The sequence below is a fragment of the Tympanuchus pallidicinctus genome, unplaced genomic scaffold (genome assembly GCF_026119805.1).
Source record: "Tympanuchus pallidicinctus isolate F22 unplaced genomic scaffold, pur_lepc_1.0 scaffold13, whole genome shotgun sequence".
Taxonomy (NCBI): Eukaryota; Metazoa; Chordata; class Aves; order Galliformes; family Phasianidae; genus Tympanuchus; species Tympanuchus pallidicinctus.
Window position 1 is genome coordinate 15,087,573 of NW_026294648.1, and position 7,169 is coordinate 15,094,741.

Below are 7,169 nucleotides of genomic sequence, written 5' to 3' on the forward strand. Positions count from 1 at the left end.
CTTGGCGCGGAGCCGCGCGTCGTCAGGGCGTCTGCGATAAGCGCCTTCCCGCTTCAGGACTTCCGAAGGGCTCTCGGGGCTCGGTCCCCGCGTACGCAGCTGTCTGTGTTGCGGGGTTTTCTCCGGCGACGGACCGAGTGCGCTACCGCGCTGCGGGAACGGGCGCCGGTACCGTGCAGAGTAACGGTACCCTCACCTGAGCGTGCTTGTGCTTTTTCACTTTCCTACAGACAAATGGAAAAGGACGCCCTGCACCCCCGCCACCTCCCTGCGCTGAGTGATGTGAGAGGTTTCCCGTTAAGTGTATCTGTGCGTCTGCATGTGATGAAGATGGGGCTGAGCTGCCTCCAGATCTACGCGGAGATGTACATCAGGCAGTTTTAACATTACTACTGCGTTCCAGAAGCCAGTTTGAGCGTTCCTTTGCACAAAACACCCCAGTAAGCAAATGTCAGCATCAGGCATCACCCCGAGCAAGTGGAGCGGTGTTGCACACAGGTGTTCAGCTATGATTTGGGTGGGTGAGCTCTGCAGTGGGAGGAAGAAGCCTTTATCAAGTTGCCTAGAGCAGCAGAGTGAAATACAGCCAACAGCTCGCTAATATCAGCTACATGTCATAGCTGGCCTGTTTCCAGACGGCTGGGAAAAACAGCAGCTGCCCTGATGAGTCCATGGAGAGCCTGACATTACTGGGCATGGAGAGCCTGACATTACTGAGTGCTTCAGGATCTGCTTTGATTTGAGTTATCTAAGACATTTCTCATGAATGACTGATATTAATGTGGGCTATTCAAAGGAACATCCAACAGCATCTTTCTGATTGCATGCAAAAACCATTGGCACTGAGTTCTGTGCCTTTTCTCCCAAGAGGACAAAAGCATCAGCCCTTTTTTGCCCTTCTGGGTGAGCACGTTCTTTGTTCTTCCTGCCAACCAGCACATTTCTAGATTCAAAGCATTCCTGATCCTGCTGGCACCACATTATGGAGGGAAGCACACATTTACAAAAGCAGAAATATTTGCTGATATTACAGGAAGTTGGTTAGCTGAGATCAGCAACAGATTTAGTAGATGACCAGTTTTTTTGTGTTTGTTCATGTGGGAGCCATCAATGTTTCCAGGGCAGGGTGAAGAGAAGGGATTTGGAAGTATCTGGAAGCTGTATGTTTTCTGCCTAGATGATGTGAAAGGCTGGAGAGCCAATGCTGTGATTGCTCTGGAAGGAGAGATAATGTAACAAATAATGTTTTGTCTCAATTCCTGATTTCATAATTATTTTATCCAGGAATATCTTGGTGCTCAGGCCTGGCAAGTCACAGCCTGTGTGACTGACAGTGGTGTGTAACTTCATTAACTCATTTATTAAAACCTGGCTTGGTGAAACCATGTTCCCCCCAGTGCTGGGATACCCAAAGAAAATAACTGAGTATTCATTTTTGGGAACTGCTTGAAGTATGTACTTTAAATCTGATCTGATCTAAACCTGCTGTAGGGAACCTGCTTTGGCAGGGGGGTTGGACTCGATGATCTCTGGAGGTCCCTTCCAACCCCTACAATTCTGTGATTCTGTGATCTTTGGATTGCCACCCATTCATCAGTCCTCTTTCCCCTCCCATTTTTTTCTCCTAGCTTTGCCATTGCTGCTAGGTGACTCAGAAGGAATCAGTGTAATTTATCTGTGTCTCTACAGAAGACAGGCCTCCTAAAAAAGCAAAGAGCAGAATGATTTTTCAACAGATTAACAGCTGAGACCAGCAGGACACACTTTTGACCCAAAACTTGCCTGTGCAGACAGCATGAACACATAGAATTCAAGGCATGCTAAACCGATCCTGAGATAAACACCAACATTTTTAATCAAATGGAAAATCAGAAAGGAATATCTCATTAGTGTTATATAGCACAAAAATGTGAATTTAGTCTGCAGAGAAATTTCTCTACTTTGACAACTGACTTAAACAGCACAGCATTCTTTTTCCAGCCTAATGTTTCAAATGGGAGAGGAAGCCAGATGTACCAAAACAACACTAAAAAAAGACATACCCTCCCTAGGAAAGGTATTTTATGTTGCAAAATACCAGCTTAAATAATAATATTACTGTTCTCAGTCTTGTTGACTTTTGCACAAATTGGTCGTCAAAGCGAATCTGAGAGGCGACAGTCTTCATGGATTTTGGAAAGCAGTGTGTGTCTGCCTACTTGTTTCAAGACTGGATGGCTCTACCAAGATTTATCTCCCTGCTCAGCTAACAAACTACAATGTACTTACCAAATGAAAACAGGCAAAACCTCTGACCTCTGGAGCTGTAGGTAACTTCCTTTTCCATGTAGATCTTAGGCACTGGGAGCTTCTTAGGAAAAATGCTTTCATGCTCTTTGTGGGAGTTTTTGAAGAAATGACAGAGATTTTGCTCTTTGTTCAATAGTGCAAGGAATGGTCGCTGACACACGAACCACAGAACGCTCACAAAATGTCAGCCATCCTCAGAAACGCTGAGTGCAGTCAACGTCACCTCTAAGCTGACATGCATGGCGTTTACCAGCCTTCACCTGCAAGCACACCCATCCATGAAGAATTATCTTGGTGGTTCTGGCTCAGCACAGAAGTACACCACCAGACACGTGACAGTGCCTGTCACAGCACAGTGAAGAAGCTGCTCTGGGCACTGCACATACATGTGAAAATCCTGCCCAAAGGGATTTATTGAGTGCCAGTGTGCTGCCAAGATCCAGCTGGCCCAGGGGCCTGCAGAAACTTAAACAAGTTTCTTACGGCAGAAACCAAGCATTTGCTGAGGAGCTGGCGTGGGCTTATTGCTGCCTGACCTGAGTGTGACCCGGTCCCAATGGCCCACGCTCCTGGGGGCACCTGAGGCTTTGTGTAGCCCGAGTCCCACTTCCATGATAGAGCACATGGGGCCCCCACTGCCTTCCCAGCAGCACAGGTCTGGGCTTTCTCCTCCCTCTGCTCTCCAGGCATGGGATATCTATGGGGAGTGGCAAGGATGGGGGTGAAAGCAAACCTTAAATCTAGAGCCCTGCTCAAAAGATGCTGGTTTTCTTGGAGCCTGTCCTGACACAAAGGTTCAACTCTCAGCAATGTAACTACCAGGAAGGTCTTCTTCTTTAGGTTTAAGACAGCTCTTGTCAAGCTCAGAGTGACTCACAAAGTCAGAGCAGAAAAGTTGCTGACTTTTCAAGCAGCAGAAGTAGAAAAACAGGAATTTGTTTTAACAAACAGCAGCACTGTGCTGGCTGCTCATCAGCCTTTGGGGCTGTGACGTATACTGCAAACGTGCAGCATCCCTGTTGCCACCTGAGGAGTTCTACCAGTGTTCCTTAGACAGCCCATCTCCTTCTGCTGTATGCGCCATGCTGAAGCAGCCACCTGAGATCCCCAGTCCCTGCAAAAGCAAAGCAGGATGAAGGCCTGTTATGAAAATCAGATTATTCCCTTCACTATGCAGACAGCATTGCTGAGAGGTACTTTTTCTCCATGCTGGTAAGAGGGTATGTTCTCTTCAGCACTTTTCTCAACAGAGTCTTTTCCAGAAACTGGGAGAACCAGCAGCTTTCTGTGCAAACTCCACCTAAATTAATGTGACTGATGGCTTACTTAACATGAGATGTTACAGGAGTCTCAGGGAGCACAGGAGTGGACAGATGTCCTCACTGGAATATGCACATGCAGCAAACTCCTAGGAGTGCACAGGCAATAAGGGCACGCTGGGAGATGGGAAACGCTTGCTCACGTCAAGCAGCTTGTTTTAGGTAACACGTAGTTAACACGTTCTCTCTTTCCTTTTTTTTTCTTCTTTTTTTGGTTAATGCTTAGATGAAACTGTGCCAGCAAGAAAGCAAGGGAACTCTGCAGCAGAACCTCAGATGCACTGGGAGCTTTGTACTGTAGTTTCAGTGTTAGTCAGAGGGGGAGGCTGGGTGACCCCAAAGGCAGGGAATTGGTGCTGGCAGATCTTGCTGTCAGGAATGGGGAAGTGGAGGAGATGTGGGATTCCTCATGTTGTTCAGTTGCTTTCTAAGGAATGAACAGGTTAATCTCTCTCAGTACACACTTAAGTGCAGGACCTTCTTGCAGCTCCCACCAAACATTTCTAAATGGCTGCAGAGGACTAGCTGTGTTGCTAGGCACTCAGTGAGTAAAAGGGGAGAAGAAATGAGGAAGATCATCAGAACACAAGGCAGCGATCCAATCAGATAACCTGCTGACAGGAGGCTGTATAGCTGAGGATTACACTCAGCTGGCACTGTCTCAATACAGGCTAGGCATCAGGTGGCAGAGCTCACATGCCAAAGCTGCTGCCTCCCATGCAGGCTGTGGTAGTCATTCAAGTACCTCAGCAATCACTTCTGGGCAGACTGTAAGGGAAGCAGAGATGTGAAGTGCACGCCAGGCCAGGAGTGACTGCCCACCAGGACTCCCCTTCCCTTTGCAAGTCCTCAAGTCACATGCTGGCAAAATAGTCATTCAGATCTTCAAGTATTAAAGGCTGTTCACACCAGACCACACCAACACCAGACCCTGAATCTCAATTTGTGTATAGGGTGCAAGACAGAATGAGATAAGGGCGAAGTCAGACACCTCAGTGGAAGAGTTGCCTTAAGAACTTCCCCTTAGAAAGGGAAATTAGTGAATTTTTGAGTCCCAATATGAACCAAAAGCTGTGGGGATCTGCAATTCCTATGTACTATCATCTGTGCAGTAATCCTGCTCTACCCAATGGAAAGTTCTTTCAGAAATCTGCCCACAAAAATCCCCAAAAGACAAGGATGGAAACTCTTCCAAAAGGACTGTCAGATCCCAGACTAAGGAGGGACAGAGAAACAGAATTTTGTCTGACCTCTCCCTGCAAGCAGGTAAAAATCTGAACCTGCTAGAGAAAGAACTAAGCTTGAAGCTTTTTCAAGCTTATCTGGAAGGAAGCTTGATATTTAAAGTGAAACTTCAGTCTTCACTGTCAAAACATACAGAAGGACGCAATGTAGTTTGTTTTTGGGCAAAATTGGCACTAATAAATCTCTGGAAAATATGGTGAAACCAAGAAAATCATAGGCTTCAAGACCTGAATGAATCACTTCTATTATTCAGTTAAACTGCCTACAGAGTCCTGTGTACAAAAGGTTTATTCTTTTTAAGCTAGTCTAATTTAAGGAACTGACTTTCAAATTCACGCTTGTCAGGTCAGGATTTAGTGTGTTTAGTGAGCAGCAATTCAGAGAGCTTAAAAACTGCTTGCAACTTAGCTACTGCAATTTTTGCTCTATAGGAAAGCACTTCTTGGATGTGTCACCCGAGTATTTCAGTGTTACATTAAAGGCCTCCTTCCTTGCTTTGCACTTTGGAGTATTCAGGACTGCCAGCACCAGTCTTAACCATGGCTTAAGTCAAAAATAGCCAGTTTAAGTAAAAAAGAATGAATGACTTTGCTTTGTTTCGGAGAGGTATCTAGGCTTGAAACTGTAAAGCAGTTGCGTGGCTCCATGCCAGAAGGAAGTTCAACATAGCTATTCACACAGCAATGACCTATTTTTAGTATATGGCTTGGGAGTATAATTCTTCCTCCTCCTGCCCCCAGACTCTGTAATGCCCTCCACTGCTAGGCAGGACTTTTCTGAACAGGAGTAAGTAATGTGAAAACACACACATGTGTTCAGGGTACAAAAAGCAGGGCAGTACCAACCCTGGTTGGTCCCTTCTCAGTTTGAATGTTGCTTGACAGCAAACAGAAACAAGCAGAGAACTCATTTTAAATGCAGAGACCATCTCTGGCAAAAGTTCAGGTAAAGGTTTAAGATTGCAGCCACCGTAATTCTGTAATAATTGGATAAAAGATCAGTAACTCCAATTGCAGTATGACTGCAGTGCACTTGTGCACACAATGAAGAATCACCAGTAAGTTGCATACAGTAATCCCACACATTTATACAAAGTACTGTTGTCACTTCATGCAACAGAAATGTACTTTGAAGGTTTTCAATCAGGAATTTGGGAGTGCTGAAGTACTCCTGAAAATTACAAGTAAAAAAAAGGGAGAATGTCTTATGCTGGGTGGTGTTGGGAAGTTTGTAATAAGCAGGCAGACATGGGCCACTCCACAAGAGCACGTCAGTTTCCCCATGTATATTAGTACTACCACAAGCACTATTTTAACTGAAAAGATGAAAACGGAAAGGCGTGACTCTGAGCTTTGAGGTCAAGCTCAGGACCTTTGCCAGCACAGTGTTTAACTCCAGAAGAGGGGTTCTGACTTCCTTGCAGAAGGCCTCTGTGTGAAAATGTAAGAGGGCACTATTAAAAATAGAAGCTGGGAGGCACTTCTGTTGGCGTTATCCCCAGCACCTCTGACCCGCATTCACACCAGGTCCAAAAGATGCCCACTAGCTTTTCCTATAAAATTTTAAATTCTACATATTCACAACCCCTCAAGGAAACATTCCAGAGCTTAACTCTTCCTGCTGTCAAGGCCAATTACCCATTTTGATGTCTAAGCTTATTGCTTCCTGCAGCAGTGTCATCTGTTTTTCTTGTCCTACCTGCAGTGGTGAGAACTGTTGGCTTCCTCCATCTCTACAACTGACTCCTACAGATTTGAAGACATGTCTCCCACCACCTTGAAACAAGCCTGATCTTCCATCCTGTCATCCCTCTCACTGCTGAGTTATCTCCAGTTGCTCCACATTTTCCACGAAGTGCAGTGCCTGCAGCTGGACACCATATCCAAGAGAGGCTCTCCTACTATCATATGAAGAAGGACCACGTCACGCATCTTGCAGACTACATTTCTCTTCACACATTCCACAACAATTTTTGTTTATTTTTTTGGCAGCACACTGTTGCCATGCTCAGCTGGTGACCGGCTATAATCCGAAGGCTGTTTCTCTGTACCATTGCTGCCCTAGCACTCTGTCCTGTGCCATTCTGTAATTGCTCAGCTGACTGTTGCTTTGGAAGAACAAAAATCTGCATTTCTCAAATTCACTGTTGGACTTATCGAATCGCTGTTACTTGAATTTATTAAGTTAACTTTGAATTCTAATTGCCTTCTACTCAGTCAGAAGTTAACTCAAGACTGCTAGCTCAGACTACAGGTGCTCCTACAATTCAATCAGTATATGCCATCCAAGTCATTAATGAAAACACCAAAGAATATC